The following is a 23,430-nucleotide window of genomic DNA, read 5'->3' as shown; positions in this document are numbered from 1 at the left end:
TGAGAAAAGAATTTGGTGACACGATTCTACAAGAACTTCCAGCTAACCAGAGCTAAAGCGTTAACTCCAAAAGCTTCAGACAATTCACAGGCTGCTGCTCCAGTAGAAGGGTTTTAACAGCTTGTGGGTGCTGATACTCATCCTCATATTTAGTATGGGCAACATTTGGCAACCAGCGCTACGGAGGTCATTCTGAGGGTGGGGAGGAAAAAGACCTAACGGATATAAAAAGGCAAAAAAAGACCCAGGCTGCCAAAGTCTGGGGGTTTGGCAGAGTAAGAGAGAGAAACTAATCGGCAGCACAGCTTTGCTGCACCGAGGCTTTCCGATTTCTGCGCAGAACCCTGTGCCTCTCTCCTTGGATTAAGCAGCCCAGAAGTTCCTGGATCCATATATAACATTGAAGAGAAAGAGGGAGAAAAAGCGAAAGTAACTGTAACAGGAATACTTTCCTGAAGTTTACTGCAAGCGATACATCAGCCCAAAAAGGTTTTTAGCCCGAGATACCATATTAAAATTTCAAAAGGCTTGCTGGGGGTGGAAAGCTGTTATATAATCTATGAACACTTCAAACAGTTTGTGCTGCATTCTCTCCCGTACGGACACGTGTAGTAAACATTATGCTCTGAACCTCTGGATTCACATCTGCATTGAAGGACTTGCGCTACGCAGCCAAGTTGTGGTGAAGCCACAGGTCTGGAAACTTCCTCCCCTTTAACATCCATCCTCTAAACGAGTCCCCCACCCCGTCCTCTCCTCCACCAAGGACATTTTTAGTAAGATTGCTGTGCAGCTAATTACATTACCATGGCATCCAAGCACCACACAGTCACGAGACCTACTTCTTTTAACAGCCCTTGGGTTTGTAGCGAGGAGTTAATAGGGAAACATCCTTACGTTTGGAGAGCTGAGGCACAAGGTCAAGTCGTTTGTCCAACATCCCTGCAGAAGACGCACTGGGCAGGAATTTCCTCGCTGCGGCGTAGCTGCCAGAACGGACTGGGTGCCAAAGCAGCTGCACGACCACCTACTTCACCAACCACCGTGCCCTCAGAGCCACTCTCGGGAGACAGCGCTGGGAGTCCAAGAGAAAAAAAACCTTGAGCAAATAGAGCGAAATACCTGCTTGCCACCCGCACTCGGCAGCCTCCGGCTACGCCATCAGCCCTCGCGGTAGCATCGGGCTGAACCGACGGCCTTGCCAGCTTCCCGGCGTCCTTCCTTGTGGAATCCCGGTGCCACCTTCTGCGAAGGCAAACGAGATGCTGGGGCAGCCTGCCCGCAGGCAGAGATCGCCCTGCAGATGGAGAGGTGTAGATGCCCGTGCCGAGCGTCACAGGCTGCGTGTGCGTTTGCTCTGCAACAAACAAATTGCTGTGGCAAACGTCGGGTAACCTGGATTTTGAGCAGGGCCAACTTCACCAGCCCTCTCGTCCAGCCTTGGGGCTGGAGTTGCACTGCGTGTTATTCAGACGGTATTCCCTGACTATGAGCTTTCTGGAGAAGACGGTCTGAAATGAGCTACCGCTCGCTGGGATTTCCCATGTGTCCTAACTCATGTGACCGTGCCTGAAACTTGACTTGTCCGAGACAGCTACTCCGATCCCTTTCAGCTCTTCAAGAGCAGAGCACTAACTTGAAGAGCTACTTTCCCCATGCTCTTCCTCCACGCAGAACGGAATTACTCTTTGTTTCTCATTCCTCCCACCAAGTCCTCCCATCTATTTCCATTTGCTTCCTCTAACAGACTCTTTATCACATCTGTGCTACTGGAAGAGTTTAGTCATGACTTACTGCAGCCTATTGTTTATTTGCCTGTTACTGCTGTTAGGTCAGCTTAAACCGGGAAGAGTTGTGCTTTATCTTTGGTGCTGCCATCTCTCACCGCTCTGATGCTGAAACGTTTCTTCCTATACACTTGCACAGCATTTTCACCAGATAATTATTCAAAAGCAACCACAACAAAACTTGGAGTGGAGGGCTCCAGCCCCGCTTGTGGAAGGCACACCCTCCCAGTCCCACCTCCAGCCGCACCACCAGCACAACAAGCTTTATGATGGGAACAGGCTCACCCACAGCAGTTTGACAGGCTCGTAATTTATTCAATTAACAATAAACCCACAGTACGGCTTCCTGAACCTGTCAGCCAGCTAAACTGAGACAACCAGCTGAATACTAAGATATATTCTGCCACTGAACTAGCTTACTGTGTAGAGCTGAGGTCTGTTCAAATTGAGAATGGACCCCAAAGAGCCAGGAGTGAAGGACTTCTTTGACCAAAGGCGTAACCCACCAGAGAGCTCACTTCTGTGACAAAACTTGTTCAAACCTTTGCCAAAAAAACATGGATGTCATGTTGTCAGTCTGCTCTAGGTTACTCAACATGCAATTCTTGCGGTAGCAGACAGAATAATTAATATAGATAACAGAAACAGTGGCACATAATCATAAAAGAGAGAGCTGAAACCACAAAGGACTACAGTTTCCCTATGGCACAGCGGTATGTTTTTTTAAGCGTCCAGTCCCTTTGCAACAGTATTTTTAGAGGAACAGCAGCGGGCCAGATACAGCCATGGATAGCCAGTGGTGGAGAGAACGAGAGTAAAGAAAACCCCACTCCTGACCATCAGCACCTACACTTCAAGCTGCAGAAGAAACAGCTGCCTAGCTACTCATCAGAGAAGGGATTTGCCCTGACGCTGTTACGCAAGGTAGTACTACGTGTATTCTCTCCTTCCACAGAGATGTGGTCTAAAAGCATTCGTATTGAGTTCTCCCATCCCCCTAAATCTTCTCCACAAAGGACACTGTCACCACCAAAGCTCTGCAACAAGGATCGTTTATATATCTGACAACCTTTAAACCCCCAAAGAAAGGGAAAGGGAAGCAGTAAAGCTCTCTGAAGAGCTCTTTGGTGGAACAAGCAGAATTATGAGCAGCAGGAGAAATATGAGTAATTAAGACAACAGTATATCTGTATCTTACAGCTGACAGAGTGAAGCTGCAAGTTAGCTCTGGGCAAGATGTTAGCAGAGGAAAGAACTGAGCAGACTGTTTCTAATGTTCTTGTTGAAAAGCCAGCCCAGGAAAAAGGCTAAAGGGACAATTTCATTAAAAAGAAGGAAGTAGGTTGGCTTAAGAGAGCGGTTAGATGCAGACTTGTAACATTAAAGGAACAGGTCAACAGCTATCTGTAACAAGACAAGTAGTCGTTTGGGGAGTCAGCCAATGTGGCACTCTTGCCGTTCTTAAAAGAAAACGCTCTTAAATTATCTATCGGCGGGTTATACAGAAAATTAAAGCTGCAGAACCGCACCGCGGCACAAAACAAAGCACTGGGGTGGATCGGGGCTGTGGGAGAGCGAAGGAGAGCGAGCCGTGACGTTTTCCAACGAGCGGCCCAAAACAGTGGCTGGTTTTAGGCAGCCAACGCTCGCCCGGAGCCGGCGTGGCGGCCAGGACACGGCGTTCGCTCTTGCCCGTGATCCGACCATCGCGTCCCCGCGGCAGCCGGGGTGCGAGGACGCGAGCGGACGGGGCTGTGCCGTCGGGGCTGTAACCGCGGCGCGGAGGGGCCGGATCCGCTCCCACGCCGCAGCTCCTCTGACAAGTGCATAAACTCGATTTCGCTCCTTCCTCCGGCCCCGGCGCTCGGCACGCTCCAGCGATTCCCCAGCTGGCAGGACGGCCCTTTGTGGCTACAGCAGCATGGTTTATAGCAGCCCTGAGGCTGTGTTTTCCATCTAGTATATATAAGTGAATTAGTGGAAAATTTGAGCTTACACAAATCACAGAGCCAGCGCACGGTTTGTCATGGCCAGGCAGCCTTTTCTCAGGGCTGGAGCAGCAGTAATGAGGTGCAGTAAAGAAACTGCAGGCTGCATCCATGGTTCCTGTGTTACAGCTGGGTTTAGAGCTGCGAAGGGAAGCGCTGTTAGACGAGAGGGGAAAAAAAAAAGACCAACAACAGCTCCCATATCTACATAGATCGAGCGTACGGCCGGTGCAGTCACCTGGGGCTTGCATCCAAAAAAGATCGATGCACGGATATTCGGAAAGAGTAGCCTTCCTCCCTCGCCTCCCAGGCTCCATCTGCGTGAAGGAGGAGATGGGAATTAAACAGAGTGCAATATTTGCGCTGGAGAAATGGCAGAGGGGTTGCTCCAAATTTACATTATTGTAAACAAGAGCAGTATTTGTCCAAATGATAAGAGCTGTGGCAAAGGCAGAGCCAGAGGGCACCGAATGAGGGTCACCAGCTGCAACTGCTGCTGCCACCCAAGAAGAAGAGCTACATGTCTGCAGCAGGGTGGGAGACAGAGGAGGTTGGGAGGTGCCAAAATCTCTCGCTACAGTTTTCAAGACATCTCCCAGGTACGCCTCTCACAACACTTAGGACATCCAAGTTGCTAGCCACGCTCTGGCCGAGTGCCCCAGCAAGCTACTCATTCCTGCCATGCCTCTCTTGATTTGCACCTACAAGTCCAAGCCCTTCTCAAGCATTTGTGTGGCCTTATCAACAGCGACAAAGCTAATTTACATTAAAAGTACACCTGGAACACATGCTCCACAGTGAAGCACAGCGTAGGTATTCCCTATCTCTTTTTTTCCTTTCCTACTTTCTCGGCCAGCGCCGCAGGGAGTGATGGATCGTGCCATTCCTGCCCACCGCATCACTTACTTGGTGTAGAGAGTCTGAAGCGAAGGGTTTTCTTGCTGCAGACTATTCTCTGCCATTTTCTCTACTATAAAGAAGGATGCGTGCCTGTGCGAGGAGCCTGCATCGCCCTTTCCTACAGAAGGCTGAGAGGAAGCCTGCTCTCTGCATATTTCAAATCACAAACTCTAATGGCTCCTTAAAATACACACTTATATTCAGCCCATAAATCAAAATAGATAGTCAAATCCTGCTTATAGATCTAAATCCTTCTTACACTCTTGTGTAGCTCCATTATGTACCTAAGGTGTCACACTGCCTATATATTTCTGCCTCCAGCTTCAGCCACATCCTAGCACTGATTGAGAGCACCAGAGTGTGTAGCCCTTAAAAACTCAAAAATTTCTCACTTTCCTGAGCACTAAAATGCATCTACAATTAGGAAAAATGGCCTCCTGTCATTTTGTTGACTTGCCAATGAGTTTATTTACTCACTCGTCCCGCAGAGCAATTGTTTCGTGGAAATGCAAAAATGCTTAATATTCCACCGCAACGCCAGGCAGAGGTACCCGAGTCTCGCCCCTGTGCCAAGCAAAGACAATCACAAGGCTGAAACCGCTCATCAGCTGCTTTTCATGTAAAGGTGAGCGTCTTTACAATTCTTTGAGATATATATTGTTAGAAAGCGAGCTCAGAATTTCATATTATTATCATATGATAGACGGCATTCCTTTGGTAAAGGGTCAAGGATCAGGAAGACAAGAAAAATAAGGAAATAAAACCCAGCAACGGTCAGATCTTTAGCTGGCATAATTGGACACCGAAGTCCTCGGAATAGTGTCCATTAGCAGGAGTGGGTGATCTGACCCATATGCTTACCACTTTCAAGTATAAAGATTAAAACAACACGCCTAACAGCAGAAATGGGTTATATTACATTTCAGAGAGGCTTGGGTTGCCTAAAATTCGGCAGAAATTTTCAGCCTGCCATCATAAAGACTTCAAGGCTGTTTACCCAAACTTCTCAATAGCTCCTTCTAAAAAAGGATGATGAGCAACCATGTTCAGTAACACAGATTTTTAATGTAATCTGTTTATAGTTTTAGAACAATTTCCAGAATAGAACATTTTTTAAATGTCCTGAGCCTTTAGCATTCTCACTTTGATCATCTCCCATCACGTTATGGTTCAGAACAGAACGTGATGGAGCCAGGCTAACGAATCTGCCAGAAATGACATCAGAAAGCCAAGTGACCTGAAAAAAAAAGTGCTCTATTTGAGCACCATGCTCCTCTTGAACATTTTCTTTTTTCTTTTTCTTTTTTTTTTTTTTTTATACATTTTAATTAATGTTTTACTTTCACTGGATTTATTTTGCTTGCGTGAAAGCTCGGAGCTTGTTCTTAGAAAAAACTCCTATTGAAAACAAAAGGAGCCTTATTTGACCAAGGGAAGACTGTAGGAGGTCCTCAGATAACAATAGCTAACAATTCTTTTTGGGGTTGAACAGTTTAAATAACGAACACTTTCTTAGGAGGTTAACTCTAAATAATAATTGTGGGGTTTGTAGCCTGTGGAGGGGAGAGATTGGTCTTTGACAGAGTTTATATTACTAACCTGATGCGAGCAGACAGCTGCAAAAATGAAGTGATATCAGTGATAAAAATATTCTTTCTACGTTTAGGCAGGAGGAATTGCATAGCAGCAAAGGGCAAATCCCACCGGCCTCCGTGCATGCAAGCGGTCCTTACACATGAAGACAGGCACTGACTGACACGGCACTACTGATCAGTGGACATCCTGGCGCAGGATGTATTTACTTTAAATATTTTTTAACACTTCACATTAAATTTCACATATATGGCTTGCATTCCTGTTTAAAACCTGAGCTACACAATAGCATTTATTGCCCTTTTAATTCAAGCTGTGTTAGAACTGGCAAATAACTTGGTTAAAAAAAAAAAAAATGTTGTAATGATAGCCCCCCCCTCCCCTTCTATCTGATGTAGAAATAGATAATTTCTAGTACTAAAAGTGATTAAATTTGGTGCATTTCCAACTTGTATTTTAACAATGCATGGCCTCCTGAATTGCTGCATAAATATTAATAGACAGCCTGATATGGAACTTTTGCCCGTAATGCCCTTGGAGAACCATAATCACGGCGAATGGAGCAAAGGAGATGAGGGAGCGCACCGAAGATGGTGGCTCTGTCCCCCTGCTTCACAGAGCTACCCTAGGTCAGGCACTTTCCATGCAATATCACAGATGAGCAGTATCTCAAAGCCCAGACTTTGTCTAGCAGGAGATGAAAATCCTATAGACATTAATCTGCCTGATACTCATCTGAAATATACAACAAAAAAATTTCCATTGGCACCAAGAGGAGCTACACTGATTTTTCTCCAAATTAGCCAGACTTAATTTTTGACATAGTGTGCTTTTAAATTGCAGCTGCAGATGTTTACTACTCTAATCACCTCCAAAATTATTATACAGCATTTATCTACCTGAATTTCATCCCTCTGATAGAACCTCATTAAAAGTCACGATCGCTCCAGCTACCATTTAGAAGAGGCCAAGTGCCTACAGATGCCCCAAAGTCATGCTCAGCCTTCTTGAAAATTGGCCAATTATTTAGAACCCTAAATACAGGCTTTGGGGGCTGAAATTCCAGATACCCTTTTGGAAAACCTTTTTGGGCAGCCTTTCTGGTCTGCCGTAAACCACGTTTCTGCTTTCTGAGAAGAGGACACTATTGATTTTTGTTGCTCTAATGCAAGAACCTCACTTGAAACCTCAAAATACTGGCAGTTAAAAGTGCAAGGAGAAAAGATTTCTGTTTGCAAACACCTATTGCACAGCTGTATTTTGGACACCGGTGGACTATGCTAAGGGTTAAGTTAATTTAACTTTCACCAAGTTAGAAAGCTATGAAAGTTTAATCACAAATGAACTCCAGCGGGCCGTTTGGTAGCACACAGACAAATGTTCTCATTTTTATTCTTTATAGGCAGTGCTCAAATCATCATAAACCATATTTAAGGAGGGAGAAATTTCATGAGGGGAGGGAGCTGTTTTATATGATAGAATAAGAGAAAAAGGCAACTCACTGTTTTAAAATTTAAATCCAACAAAATTACGAGAAATGCTGCTGGAAACAGAACGCTGAGAATTCATTATTTTGTTTCAAAGTTAGTTTATCATAAATCTGCCCTCTGACACGTAATAACTAGTAACGTTTCGAAGGTTATTTGATAGTAAGTTCAACAGTGTAGGTGACTGAACATGTGAGCTGCATGATAATGAGTCCCAGGGGAAATCAGGCTTTAGGATGCAGGGTGAAGCATCCCTAGGCTTGTATTCAAATGGAAAAAACATATTCAAAAGTTTATTGTTTATCTCCTAAGAACATCAAATAATACACAGTCCTTCGAATCAAATGCATAAAGCACGCTAGAGAACTATTTGCTGGGGGAAAAATGCCTGATTTGATCCAAATTCAAAAAAACCTAATAGCTTGTACACTGAAATGCATAGAGTGATTTTGATATAAAAAGTGGAGGGGAGTATTTCGGTTTGTTCTTTTACAGAACTAAAAGGCACAGCAAGTCATTTTGCTCTTGCATCAGACTCTAGAAAGAGGAGCTAGAGAGCATTAAAACTAGTTGTTTTCAAATCCTCTGCGTTTCAGTACAATGGAGTTCTTTAAGTGTGACAAATACAAATTGCGCTCCTCATACTGAATTTCATTTCCAAAGTACGTTGGCTGTAATTGATTAATTCGTAGTGTACAAACTAATTTAAAGCCAATAATGAGAGCAAAAGATTTTATTTTTCAGCAAGGAGGTGTGGTACGTACACCCCACTCCAGCAGTATAACAGAGCCCCACCTCTCAGCTCGTTAGGCTCTCAAATAACGAGCCTGATGCTGCCCTTGCCGAAGTCAATGGTAGTTTTGTCATTAGCGGTGCCGGAAAAGCATGCAAGACAGAACTTTTTTTATATATAAACTCTTCCGTATCGCAAATGCCGAGGGCAGCGGCATTCCGAGCCCGTAACTACCCGGCCGCTGGCATCCTGCCACCCCACCGCGGCGCGGAGATGGACGGGATGGGACGGGATGGGAGGACCAACGCCGTGCCCCCCGTGCCGGCTCGCTCACCTGCTCCTGCCTCACCCGGGCATCGCCCGTCTGCGGCTCTAGCATTGCTGCTCGCCTCCAGCCTGTGCCTATTTCTACAGAACGTGGAAAAGTTCGCGGAGGAGGCATTGCGTTGAAGGACTGTTGTTGAGTTTGGATGTATCACGGAGAACTCCGCTGCCGAATTGCCATCTTACAACGAGAAAGAGCTCAGCTATTGAAAGTGATCAAACGCAACTCGCGCCGTTTAGGTGTACGACCGTACCTGTCAAGCATGCTAGTTGCCTTCTTTTAACATAGTTACATAGCCCTCTCTGTATCAAGAGGCTGTTATTTCATAATGCATTTTGGACAGTGAGAACAAAATTAGATTTTACTTTCAAGGTATCTTTCAATAACCAAAATCCATTTTCTGTACATCTTTTTAAATTGTCCTCCTTTTTAAATTCCTTACTTAAATTGTTCCATACCCTATACTTAAGCGGTGAAAAGTTATGCAGCATATATCTTACTTAACACCACTCTATCAGTCCTAACTCTTAATATTATGATGGCTTTTTTCAGAAATGTAACTGGCAGAGGTTTACTGACACACCACAAATCCCGATTACCATTAAAACTCTAAATTCTATATTGACGAAAATCAGAGGTTGAAACGCTCTTATCTTGACAAGCTCTAAAACATCCAATGAACGTTTGTTTATTCGCTTACTGTATTAGTATATATTCCCAACATGGCCATCTTCCGTACCTTAACTTTGGGAAAACAACAGCATTTAAATATGCACCAAAGGCAAAGATAAATAAAAACAAGCAAACAGGCAATAATGCTGTCTAAAATGCTTTTTACTAGTCTTAATAAGGAATTACTACATAGAAGACAATTGAACCCAAAAACTAGCACAATCTCCAAGAAAAGATATTTAGAATAGACAGCAAACTTTCTGGCTTCATTCCTTGAAATATTGTATTACCCACCGTTCAACTTTTGTGAATGTTTACACGTGTAAGATGCACTGAGAAAATTAGAGCTACATTAAAATACGAAACACATGAAAAACAGCCACGGAGCTATTAATACAAATATTAAATAAGAATGGTCTAAAACAGATCGGTCTTGAACTTTTATTATTATTATTCCAGAAAAGAGTTAAACATGTACGTTCCTAGCCGAAGTTAGTTCTGCCCGGTGCTGTGATATTACAACGTGCGTAAATCAGTGCGCTCCTTTTCCCGTCAAGCATAAAGCTCCTGGCTGCCGGTTATCGGAGGTATTTGCAGATCCACACCGAGTGACTCTACTCGGGGTCCGTCCTCTGTGTGGTCTTTCAGAACTGTCGTTATCAGCTTTCTGTTTATTATTGTGCTCAGTTTAAAGGGAATTTGCCAAGTGATCCCTGGACTCCAATCTTTAGGCCTGTTGTCAGGACAAATTAATTTCTGTGGAAACCCACTGTGCCTCAGATACCATCTAGGAAATGTAGGATTAATGGAGTCCCTGTACAACAAGCTTTGTAGTGCGGCTGCTGGGGGAAGGGAGCGACTCTTGGAAGGGAGGAATAACAAAAATAAAGCCCCTGCACTTTGGGTTAGTTTGGGGGGACTTTACATTTTTTTTTATTACATCAACTCACAGCAATAATAGTTAAAATAGAGTGGAGGAACTGAATACGAGCAGGCAACTTTTTAACAAAAGGAACAGTGAATGGAAACTATATTACCAGAGGTGAAGGACCTGAGGTCTAATTATCAATATTTTCTGTTTTACATGCTCAAGCCAATCTCATCAGTAGGTAAAAACAGGATATTAAAAGAAACAGTCTCCCATGAATCTTAGTAGAAAATAATGAAACTCAATACATGATCTTTTGGAAAAGGAGTATTAAAGCTGGATTTCCTACAGGGCCGGGTCATTACTATGTTAGCTGGCATTTGAGGCTCTTTTTTCAAAATGCATGTTATTTCATGGTTAAAAATGTTCAACTGCCACTGTTCTTGCAATAAGTCTACTTAAAAAAAAGACTTCCCTGCCTAGAAAAAAGAAGTAATTATTTTTTTAGTGATGCTAAATTAGAGCTGAATTTAGAGCTGTAACAGGTAAAGCAATGTTTTCCCCTTATGTTTTTCCTTTGTCCACAGCAGAGAAGAAGAGAAGAGAAGAGAAGAGAAGAGAAGAGAAGAGAAGAGAAGAGAAGAGAAGAGAAGAGAAGAGAAGAGAAGAGAAGAGAACACTCTGATATTATCGATGCTTTCTCATTTTCAGGAGGATGACTCTGCCCATGGTTAGATATACAGGTTTAATATCTTACAAATTGGGAATTCTTACCCTTACTCTTTTCCCTCCAAAGATAAATCAGTTGATAATATACAGGACAAAGATAGTAGACACAGAGGTCCACATTCTGTATTGTATTACATCTTGTGACTCCCCTGTGGAATCGGCGAGTTGTAAATCAGCCCCAAAGTTAGCCTAAAATAGCACCAAAACACCTAATGGATCACCAAAAAAAAAAAAAAAAAAAAAAAAAAGACACCACTCCTTTAAGGTCAAACTCTCTAAGCAAAATTTTACTTTCTACCATGGTGTTGCTACGATATTAAACCGTTAATAGCAGCGCTAATTTTGCCACAGTGCATTGCTAGCGCACTTCTAACACCTTATAAGCTTGGCAGATGCAGATGCTGAAGCTGCAGCAGAAAGCTCCTTTAACGTATCTCTCCAGTTTGCAAATACCTCCGTGCAGCTGCTTTGCCTTCAGAGGGCAAAAACAGGAGCATTGCAAGAATTCGTGGGTTTTGTGTGCTACCCCATTTTGTTTGGAACAGTGTTTGTGGAGAGGATTCATTTTGGGAGATTATTTTACTGATCTTAAGCTCACCTGCATAGGAGAACTACTTTCTTTTTATTAAATATTCCAAACGAGTGTACTCTTCCCTAACTAAAACATTTAATCTTGAGAGACTTTTTATATGCCAGTTTTTACTAATACAGAAATTCAATTAACTCCATAATTATGAACACAATTACCATTGAGTGCTACATGTGATTTGGTGGTAGCAGCTACATGGCACACAGATACACTCTGTTTTATGATTTAAAACTTATAGTAGTAATAATAATAATGGACAAAAATTCCGAAAGATCATTCTTATTCTTTGGGTTGCATGCACTGTTTTACGGATACAAACAATTTTTAAATATGCTGTTCACATTTTGGCAATGAAGTGTTTAATTGCAGTAAGCATGTTATTTGCAAGCAGCGGGCCGGATTCCCAGCTGACAGAAAGTCACCCAAACTGGGACAATTTACCTTAAGTGTCAGCCTGGCCCCATTAACTCATTCCGTGACAAACTCAAACCCACAGCAAAGGCGGTAAATGGAGGCCCAGTGATTTATGCATGGAGGGGTGGGTAAAAAAAAAAAAAGACGTTACTTTTGGGGGGTTTAGGACTGAGGTGGCTGAAAGCAAAGGTCGGGAGCGCGGTCGTGATGCGGCCTTACGCAAGGAAATGGAGAGTTCAAGGTGGAATTTGGCGCGCTCGGTAGGCAGACGGCACGTGCCGAAATACCTCAGGTAATGGTCGCCACGCAAAAGTCACCGTTCGCTTGCTGCTGTCACACGGTGGGGGTATCTGTGACATCTCCTAAGTCGCAGGCGTCTGGCGACTCCTCACTGATAATCTCTGCTCCTGCCCTCATGGCATTAGGTACAGCACACCCTCTGCACGTCGCAGGTCAGGGTGCATCATTACCTCACCGCACCAGAAAGGAGGCAAACTATCTTATACAGGCTTAGATTATTGCGGACATTATGCAAAATAATCCCGATATCACTCACTCAATCTTTTGCTTAGACTAAGCAAATCTCCAGTTCACATAACTCAGCCTAGCTCCCCGCATGTCAATACTACCCTACTACCAATTTATGTCAGCTGAAGGTCTGGCCCCACGTGCACTTCTGAACCTAATAAGAACCCATTTCTGCTGACACAGCAATATCTACAGCCACCTCCACCTACTCTTCTTTGTGTAAGAGTTTTCTCCATCTACAGGTGCACAGGTGGGTACGACTCCTTCAACGCAGCAACCACGGCTTTGCTAAGAGATGTCCATGGACTTTAAACACACAAGAAATCAACAGCATTTTACTATAATCACTCTTTGAGTAATTTAAAATCAGAATTACCCACGTGGCTTCGCTAAATAAAAAGTGATCTGCAGCCTACAAATCTGAATTCAAAACACGTTCACATGAAACATTCAAACTACAAAATACAAATACAGCTCAGTCCTTGGTGGACGCTAGTCACTACTGTAAAACTATTGCATGCATTATTTTAAAAGAAAAAAGTGAAGGGTATAATAAGAACGGGGGTCAAAGCCTTTCCAGGCTTGCCAAGGGTTAGGTCTTACCAATGGAGTAAAACATTTAAGCTTTAAGGGAAAACTATAAATGCAAATATATATGAAGTGAACCATAAAATAGGTTTCTTACATAAATTCATGTCTCATAACAAGAACGGTACAAATATTTCATAACATGTCAAACCCACTGTATATGTACATTCACGCTTTCCTCACTCCTGGCACTATAACTGCAAAAAATAAAAAAAGGTAACTTAACGGCACCGGTAACAGGAGTTTTCCAATCCTGGGGTATGGAACCTATATCTCAAGAAGCTGGTTCAACCTGCAATCCCAGTCAATAAATGAAAACAACAGGGAAACTGAGAAGACGGCGTCAGAGGGCTCAAACCGGCACGATCCCAACCCAGCAGCCCTGAGTCTTCGCCATCCTTTAAAAACACACCAGATACATCACTGCAAATGAAGCTGCCATGTGATTTGTTTTCTAAAACAACATCTCACTCTGCTGTGGAAGAAATTTAGTCCTTATTCCTTTTTAATATTCATAAGGTACAGAGCTACATTAACAGCTAAGTTTTAATTTCAGAAACGTTCTGACATTTACAAAGAACAGATTCCAGCCCTGGTTTCACACTAGGGTTTTTTTCCATTATCACTGTTATTACTGGTATTAGTATCACTGTAGAAGTGATTAAAAGGTCCTGGACATCTTATTAAAATAATCTAGATCTACTCCCCTCTTCAGCATCGAGATACATTCTGTTATTTTATAAACAGGAATAAGCTTTCTGGAAATGAAATTTGAAGTACCGCCTATTCCTCTCTTCCTTCTGAAACAGAGGTACTTTTGCTGTTAAAAACGTATGTAAGAATTATTCTGAATATTTGCGGCAGAGGCAAAAATATTTACTGTTTAATGCTGAACGCTCCCCAGATCTGCTCATGAAATGTGGAAATAATAAAAGAGCAGTAACAAGCCAAATCTTCAAAATTCTCTGGGAAGTCAAGGAGAGAGATGCCTCGTGGAAGTCAACAGCATTAGTCCCTACATCTGTTTCCAGGTGATCATTTGCTGAAGCGCAGGCACACAAGGCTTACGATTTTACAGAAAGGGCTGGTTTAGCTGCAATTTTGGAAAAATGCATTTTTGTTTACTGAGGTGGCCCGGCAGTGTGACTACGTACGTTTGTGCATCAGACCTCTTTTCCATATTCTTCACTAAACAGAAATTCAAAAGAGTCTTAGGCGTAGATTAAATGCTTTCAAAAATCAATTCTAGGCTGGCATAGAAGTTAACCAGGCTGACCTCGTGATTACAGACTAAACACTTCCTTAGGAAACAAAGTGGAGGAATATTTTATATTTCAATGATTCTTTGAGATAATACCACCACATATAAAAATGAGAAACCATGGCAATATTTAAGGAAGTTTATCTACGGATAATTGCCTGAGGCATTAAAACAGGACTCATTGAGGGGGTTGGGACATTGTAGTATTGAAATACATTAACAAAAGGCACTATCCAGTATACAACTCATCCAAACTGTTAACAATCACTTTGAATTTCACGTGGCGTTGCAAAAAAGAGAACCGTATAACCTAGCTCCTACCAGAGTACTCCGATTTTTTAACCTCTGGAACCTTAACATCGAGATAGGCGACGGCCAAGAAAGCAGTAGTAAGATACGTACTTATGCTAAAGAGCATCTTCCAAACTACCTTGGGAATGATGCAACACACTTAGAAAATATACTCCTTCAGTTCCATATTCCTGAGGACGGAGCGCATATCGAATGCCCAAGTACCAATGTGCCTTGCAACAGTGTTTTTTTCATTCTTACTAGTGTCAACAGCAGAGTAATCCCAGAGCTTTCAAATAAACGTTTGCACTAGTTTGATCATATAAATGTGCTGCCCGGTAATTAAATCCAGTTTGTATTTTTAAAGTGCACACTGAGCGATATTCCGCACAGAGCCAAACCGCGTTCTATTTGTATCCACCATCTCTCAGTTCTGGGAAATCCATAAATTCATTTGTCAAAGGTAAAAATACTTACGCGAAATTCCTTCTAAATCTTTTGAAATGGTTTGTTCAAACTCTTGACATAGCGTTTTGCTCTAAACAAATTTCTAGACAACCCTGTGATTTTCCATCTCTGAAAATATACTGTTTCCCCTCCATGAAACCAGAACAGAGGGTCTGAGAGAAAGGAAATTATTAAGCATTCTAGTGGGTTTTTTCCAACAAAAACTAAGATAGAGGTCAATGAATAAGTATGTGCAGGCTGGAACTTAAATCCTCTGGGGTGACTGTAGGCTAATTAATAATTAATGCCAGAGACATGGTGTTTGAAATGCAGATGTGATAACTGGAGGCCTGGCAAAGCTGTTCAGAGGAAGCAGATTTGGATGCTATAGGGAATAGGCACTCCCTTGCCGGCTGGCTCTGAAAGCAGACCTGGGTGCAAAGCAGGGCCTATGGTTTAGATTATATTCCCCTCAGCTGTTAATTACCTGAACCTACTTTGAAGTTTTTCTCTTTTTATCCTCTGCATGAAAAGAGATTGGTTCAGCCAAGGGACTTGAAAAAATGATCAAATACATGGAGTAGAGGAGGGGAATAGAACTTCAGATATAAAAAAAGATAAGGAAGAAAAACACTCAGGGAAACATACAGGAACATATTAGGAAGCGCACGAGTGTGGCTCGACGTTGCGAGCGAGTTGTGCTGCTCTAAGTTATTTCAGCCATTAAGTAAACCCCTGCGCGTTTTATGAATAGATTTGTTAAAAGGAATCTCTCACTATATGTATATAGCTTACATTAATTATTTGATGAAAGTACCATAGGTGATTTCCTATGCTATTTTTAATTCAATAAAGTCATTTAAACCTCCTTATGTTTGGGGCTATTTAATGAGGTGTGCAACATTAACAGAATCACCAATGAGCTGTTACTACAAGTATTAAGGTTTTGCAGAAAAGCACTCGTTTTCGCGAGGGAGAGGGACGGGCACAGCCTGGCTTCCTCGCTGCCGCTGAAGGGAACGGGGGGGGGGGGGGCAGGTGCCTTCCAGCATCTCAGCTCCTTTAGCCCCCCCCGGGGGGGAGGACACCCACCCGAGGGCCAAGGCACCATTTCCACAGCAAGTGGGGAGCGGGATGGCACGCCGGGCGGGGATGAGGAGGCAGGGCTGATGGGGATGAAGGCGGGGGGGATGCTGCCCGCACCCCGCCGGCGGGCGGGGGGAATTTGGGGACCGCACGAAACACCCCATTACCAAAAGCGGGGGGCCAGGAGGGGGTGCACCTCTTGCGACAGCCATCTCAGAGCCAAAGGGGTCCCCGGGGCGGCCGGGCCGGTGTGTCGTCCCCCCCATCCCCGGGCGGCAGCAGGTCCCGCTCGCCCCGGAGCCGGTCCCGCTCGCCCTTTTTCGCTTTCCAGGGAGAGATCGTTCCCTTTTCAAAGCATCTCCAGAGTCCCTTTTTTTTTTTTTTTTTTTTTTTTTTTTTGACGCTCTTCCCCACTCGTTAGAGCCTGTCCGTTCAAAGGCTTCCCCGGCTAAACTTCCCGGCAACTTCACTAAAACCTTATGAAACATGGGGAAGGGGTAATCTTTTTTTTTTTTTTTTTTTTGGCCCTTCCTCTTTTTTTTTTTCCCCCCCTCCCTGGAGTACAGTAGGGTGAAGCAATCTCTCACGAACTCAGGGCTGGCTGTGTTTAAAAATTAATTTGAAAATGCCTGTCTTCAAGGCGCAGGCGTCTCGCCTCTAAGCCTATCACCTTGGCACCTCGGCACAGCTTCTCCTCCTGCTGCTGCTGCGGAGAACCTCCGCAGCCCACTTCATCCGAAACCAAATATTTTTACCCAATTTCTCTTCCCGAGCCCCTTCTTTCCCCGTGATGCAAGGGAACCGCGGAGCTGCGGGACAGCCTAAATGCAGAGCTATACACCTGCGGGATGAGGTTCTCGCTCCTTCGCGGGGGGAATTGGTAATTCTCCCGTCGTGGGTTGTGTACCTACAGCTAACCGAAGGTTCGAGGTGATGAGGATGACTCCGTCCCGGGGCGGGGACCGCCTGGATCTTCCCCAAAACGGGCGTGGGAAGCGCATCGGCGTTGGCGTCACGGGCGTGGGGTGGCCCGGGGAGAGCCACGCCTGGGAGGGAGAGGGGCTTTTAATGAAATCATAACATTCAAACAGTTTTCTATTAAATCCTGCTAATTTTCTAGGTGAAGGCTGTGAAGTGAATGTGAGGAAGCATTAAAAGGGAATTGAATTTGCATTCCTTATGCTACAGGCACATGTTTACATGACCTTTAAAACAGAATTAAAGCTGTATCATCAGCAGCTGTAGGCAGTTCACATTACTAAGGCAATCAAATCAGAAGGCTAAACTAACTATAAAACATAAATTAAACTGATAGAGAATCATCCTAATTCACTGGCTTTACTTGCAATTTACTTATCCGCTACTAGCAATTTCTAAACAGTTTGGAGAAGAAGCAAATAGGAAATACTTGAACGTAGCACTTCAAAAACGGGTTGTCCGAGGGGGAGAGCCGGCTCGCCGGGGCTCTCCCGGGGGCTTTTCGGTAGCGAGCGCGGGAATAACAGCCCGGGGACGGTGCCCCCCCCCGGCTGCCCCGGCTAGGGCTCCTTCCCAAAAGTCCACGAAGGGCCTAAAACCCGGTACCTGCGACTCCTGCATCGCTAACCTCCCACCTCTACCGGAGTAAAGCCTCCCGGAGTCCCCCTGCTCTCCGGAGGACCCTCACGCCCGCCGTTTATCTTCGAAAATACGAAATAACTCCACGCCCAATAGAGTTCTCGTTGCACAGCTCCCTTCTACCCTCCTCCCCCACCCCCAGGAGGGAGGCTTTCCAATGTCTGATGCGCGAGTCAAAAAAACCCAAACCAAAAAAACCCCAATACCACCCCCCCCCCAAATCGATACCGCCGGTGATTTCATTAAAAGTTTGCAAAGTGCATTTCCCCGGCCCTGCTCCAGCTCTCCCGGGCGGAACGGGGCCGGGGGGGCGGCACCGGGCATCCCCTACCCCCCTTCCCCCGAGCACCCCGACTTTGATTTATTCCTATTTATTTCTTGCAGGCGGCTCAGCCCAGGGGCTGCCTCTCCCCCTTTGCTGGTGATTCTCCCGTCTGCGCTTCCATTTGTCCTGGGGACCGCGCTGATTTATTGCCCGCCCGCCTCCCGATGAACTTCTCCCCCCCCCCCCCAGCTCTCCGCGCAGCCCCCGCGGTGCCCGGGACTCCCCGCGGCTCCTCCGCCCCGGGACGGGGGGGGGGGGAAGAAAAGGTGCCAGGAGATGCCAGGGGAAGACCTTCCCGGGGGGGGTGGGTGACCGTGGGCAAAGCCTTTGTCTACTGCGCGGCCCCCCCCGGGACACCCTGCGCGGAGCCAGGCTTAAGTTGCGCCTAGTCGCGGCCCCAAGGCAGAGCCCGGTGGCGAGTAAAGGGGGCTGCGGCAAAGCCACCGCCTGCAAAAGGCAGGGTCCCGTGTGAGTAAGAGAAACCTCAAGTGTCGTCCCTTCACACTTTCTTGCATCGCCCAAGCGCGATTCAGGAAGGAAAGAGCTTTTTAGCAACGCAGCCTGGCCTGAAAGTTCCGATTTTCTCCCCGCTTTGATTGGCGCGACCTGAGTGCAACGGGGAATAAACTTTCCACCAAGCGGTAAACATCTCGTCTGTGAGAAAACACAGAAGGAGCAGTACCATCTACGTATTTAGGAATGTAAATCTGGGAATGACGAGGCGCTTCAAAGTGCGGGAGGCGGTTAGATCCCTCTGCAGGATCAGGAGCATCGCTGGATGCGCTGCACGCTGCAAGCTAAAGCTGGAAAAACGTATAGTTTGGGTTTGTTTTTTTTTAAAAAAAAAAAAAAACAAACAACCAAACACACAAAACCAAAAAAAAAAACATTGTTCGGTAAGCTAACAAACAACAATGCAGGTATTTGTCATCCAAGGAATCGAGCTATTTGTCTTCAATGTCTCATTAGTCAACAGAGGTTAAATAGCATGCCATTTGGTGCGTTTTCAAATCCAACCCACTTCCCTTTAAATACGTCTGAGCAAAAACCTGCCCGTTCAGGAATTGTACTTGAATTATTTCTAAAATACAGCCCGGGTGGCCCCTGGTTTGGAAAAGGAGCCGGATCCCGTCTCCCCGCACCCAGAGCCTCTCCAGCCCCAACCGCATCGCTGGGAGCAGCCGCGCCGGTGGGTGAACATCCTCCCCCCCCCCCCCCAAAAAAATCCCCAAACCCCCGAAACGAGCTCATTCCTGCCACCACGCCTGTTTGAATGGCCCGGGGAGGAAAAAGGGAAGGGACCCGCATTGTTGTGCGGATCTATGAAGTCCTGCGGGGAGCTCCGAAGCCGGCGTGCGGTGCCGGGACCGCCCGGGGAAGGGACCGGCTGCCGGCCAGGACCCTCGGCCGGAGCCCCCCCTCTCTCCCCGGCTCCCTTTCGCCAGCCCTATTTCTCGATTAAGCCCACCAAACCCCCACCTTTCAATACGTGGAGTTAAGAAACCGGCGAGAAGAGCGGTCCCACGGTAAAAATGTGCACTTTGGAGAGACTTCCCGGCATATTTTTTTTTTTTTTTTTTTTGCTCTCGACTGCAAATCAACCAAATGTTCCAGACAATACCTGCTACAAACCAACCCAGCTACAAAATAACAGTGACCTGAACATGACGTGGCAGTGCACAAATGAACGACATTTTTTTTTTTCTCCCCCAGCAAGTACATCTTTCAAACATTAACAACGTGGGAAAAAAAAATTATTATTAATAATAATAAAAATAATAGGCGATTCGAGCAGAGGAGCGAGGAGTCGCCCCAAACGCTTTGGAAACCGCAGCAGTTAGAATACAAATGCTATTTACCTTGTGATTTTCTCTGCCCGGGACTGGCTTTATTGTCCCTCCCTAGCCTTTCCTTTCTCCGGGCGCAGGACCAGCCCAGCCGCAGCAACGCTCCCTCCGTGCCGGGCTTATTACTAACGGGCTGGTGCTCGGAGAGATTTGGGGGGGGGCTGCATTCATTCTTACATTAGGACTATTTTAATTTGCAATCTGTCAGTCCATCTCCTGGCTGCGGTTCTGTGATGGCAGTGTGGCTCTCCCTCCTCTCTCCCTGCACAGCATTTACTCACGTTCGAGAGCAGCCAACAGAGACCGAAAAAAAAAAAAAAAAAAAAAAAAAAAAAGAACTAATTGAGCTTGTGTCGGCATTGGCTAATTTCTGCTAATACTCTGTAAATTCCCCTTTTCCTCCTAACCTTCCCCCATGCAGGTTAGGTTTTCACAAAGCATCTCCGGAGATCCAGGAGCCAGTTTCTCAGCCCTGCTTCTTGCCGAGCTGATGGGTGCCTGGGCTTCAATGTTAGTACCAGCGCCTCGATGTACACAATAAAAACCTTAACTCCTGGCTTCAGAAACGGTTCAATTGCCCTTTCCCAACCCCCACCCCCGTTATGATTGACTCTGTTTTTAAATTTGCACTTGTTCCCACCAAGCGCAATCTAACTCGTCCTGTCTCTAAAGTGAACTTGTGGTGAAGGTGAAGTTTTCAATATAGAGGTCATGACACCCAGCCACAGCTTACCGCTCCGAGCTTCATGCTGTATTAAACACAATCAAAACGAACCCCTTTTAGACCTTTTTTTTTTTTTTCCTTTTTCTCCCCTCCCGCAGATGAACAATAAGAAAAAAAAATTTAAAAAAAAAAAAAGTAATCAAATCAGCTCTGCCACCATAATAAACCCGTTCCTCCCGCTTCTGGGCTCGCTCTCCCCGAGGTCCCTACCTATAGAAAGGCACCTATAGAACCGGTTAGCAATACAACCACGCACCCCGCGTTTTAGTTCTAGCTCTTCAAGGGCAATCTGTGGGTTTGGTGCCGGGGGGGGGGGGGGTGATGGGGGGGAGCCAGCCCTGCCCCGCCGGTGGGGACCGCTGCCCACCGAGGGGATGGGACGGTTGAGCCACGCACCCCCGGGTGACCCCCAGAAACTCTCGGTCCCGCCTGTGTCTCTGCCGGGGGGGGGGGGGGGGGAACGGGGAAGGGGGGGGTCTCGCCACAATTACAGCTCCTCCACTTCAAAGCGGGGGTTTTTCTCTATAGCGACTTCTAGCTGCCCCAAGACGGTAGGCTGCCTTCAGCTATTGTGCGATCTTTTTCATGCCAAAGATTTAGCGGGGGGGGCGGGGGGGGAGGAAAAAAAAATAGATATTAAAGCGAGTTATTTGTTGGGGAAACGCGGGTCCTTCCAGCGTGGAGGGAGACCCAGAGCCAGAGGGCTGGAGCGCACGGTCCAAACCCAGAAACTTTTTTTTTCTTTTTTTTTTTTTTAAAAAACTTTAATGGGTTTCAGTCTATGAAAAATAAGTTACAAATTCTTGCAACAGTAGCTTTGCATGTACTTATTTTTCTCCCATGTCCAGACGGGGTCGTCTATTGAATAAGGCTCTTTTATTCTGCATGGGGCAGGGGATTTGTGGCCATGGTCCCCCTTTTATTCCTCTCTCTATGGAAACCCAGATCATGGGGAGAAATATGCGAGGCTGAATAAAGCAAAGCAGCAGAAAGGACCGCTTGAGAGCGGCATCTGTTACACTTGGGAAGTTAGACTGACAGGAAAGAGCTAAAGAAACCCTCTCCAGCAGATTAGTTAGAACAGCAAGAAGATTTAACTATATGCAGATAAAAACACTTTAAAATACACCATACTCTCCTACAGGCGAGATGAGAGTCTCCTCCGTCAGGAGCGGAGTGCCGCGGAGCCGGGCTCTGCCTTAGATACATTTGCAACAAATATTAAAATGGGACGTTCGGGGCTTTATTTCCCTGCTAGAGACTCTGCCTTAATTAAACGGCGGATCTGAACATCTATTTTCACGGGCAATGGGATTTGAAAAATTGTTTCGGAAGTTAAAGTGCAAATTAATTTTAAATAATTTAGTTACGTTTTTATACAGTGCGGCTTTTCTGTGGCTTTTTTTTTTGTTTTTTAAATTATTTTATTTTTTTCCTTCCGCGGGCTCCGGTGATATTTATTTCCAGAAGCTTATGAAGGAGAGAGGTGGGGGGGGGGAGGGAGAAAAAAAAAAAAGAGGAAAGAAAGGGTAAAAAAAAAAAAAAAAAAGCAAGCGGGCTGCTAAAATAACTCTTTCTCTGCCCTCCCCGCCTTCCTCCGCGCCTCCGCCGGGCTCGGCCCCGGTGCTGAACGCCGCTGCTCGGCTCGCAGACCTCGCCGGCAGGACCGGAGCTCTCGCAGAGCCATTTTTCATCTCCTGACCTCCCCGCTGACCCCCCCCCCCGCTCCCCCACTACCTGAAAACTTGATTTTTTAATTTCTTTTCCAAGTCGCTTTCCCTCCCTCACCCCCCCCCCCCTCCCGCTCAACTGCGGCTGCGGCGGGCGCGGAACGGGCGCGGGTGCGCAGCGGAGCGGTCGCCCGCCGGGGAAGAGCCCGGGGAGTCGCAACGTTCCCGATATATCGCGATGTGGCTCCAGCCAAGCAGCCCGCTCTGCTCTTTAAGGGCCAGCCCTGCCTTTGCCCCCTCTCGCACGCTGCGCCCTGGCCGAGCCCCGGCGAGAAATTATTGTGCTGATGATTATTATTATAATGAGGAAAGGCGATGCTACCCGGCTATAAAGGAATGAGAGGAGCGCTCACCTTATTTATATCTATTTTCTCATTTTCTTGAATTTTCTTCAGATCTGTCTTCTCAGAGAAACTAATGCCTTAATGACTTTCTGGTAGCTGCAAGCCTTCTTTTATTTCTGCTAAATATATGAAAATGTATGCAAATTTAAATCAAGCTTAACCTAGGAGCTCTTGCAATATATTTAATGGAATTTCAAACCAATAAGGGAACTCTGATGCAGTCTTCTGTAAGTGCAAATATAATTACGCAGCTAGGTTACCTCCAAAATTATGCAGGGAAAGGTCATTTTTTAACTCGGGAGCGGTTCCGAGGTACCGGGGGCTTTGGCTCTCCCCGCCGACGAGCTGGCGGGGCTCCGCGGGTGCGGAGCTCCGCGGGTGCGGAGCTGCGGCGGGGCCGACCGAGCCCTGGGAAGGGGGGGGGGGCAGATCTCGACCCCCCCGGTGGGGCCTGGGGACGGCACGTGCTTTTTCCCCCTTTATTTTTCCTTTTCTCCCGGTTTTGGGGGGGATTTGGGGGGGGGGGGGTGTCTTCCCCGCGGAGCGCCCGCCAGGCG

General features: G+C 45.9%; 1 long non-coding RNA gene across 8 annotated transcripts in view; it reads right to left on the bottom strand.

Moving 5' to 3' along the window:
* LOC128153881 (uncharacterized) overlaps window positions 1-23,176 on the bottom strand; it is an 88,074-nt gene extending 64,898 nt beyond the window's left edge. For 7 of the 8 annotated variants that reach the window (XR_008239134.1, XR_008239133.1, XR_008239132.1 and 4 more), the window contains exon 1: window positions 22,883-23,176. This is a non-coding gene — a long non-coding RNA (uncharacterized LOC128153881). Of the gene's footprint in view, window positions 1-15,230; window positions 15,911-22,882 lie in introns of those variants that run through there. The other variant, XR_008239130.1, reaches the window with a different exon arrangement.
* Between the last annotated feature and the right edge of the window lie 254 nt (window positions 23,177-23,430).

The sequence above is a fragment of the Harpia harpyja genome, chromosome 18, assembly GCF_026419915.1.
Source record: "Harpia harpyja isolate bHarHar1 chromosome 18, bHarHar1 primary haplotype, whole genome shotgun sequence".
In the NCBI taxonomy this organism is placed as follows: Eukaryota; Metazoa; Chordata; class Aves; order Accipitriformes; family Accipitridae; genus Harpia; species Harpia harpyja.
Note: the sequence above shows the minus strand (reverse complement) of the source record. Positions and strands in the feature narration are given on the sequence as shown.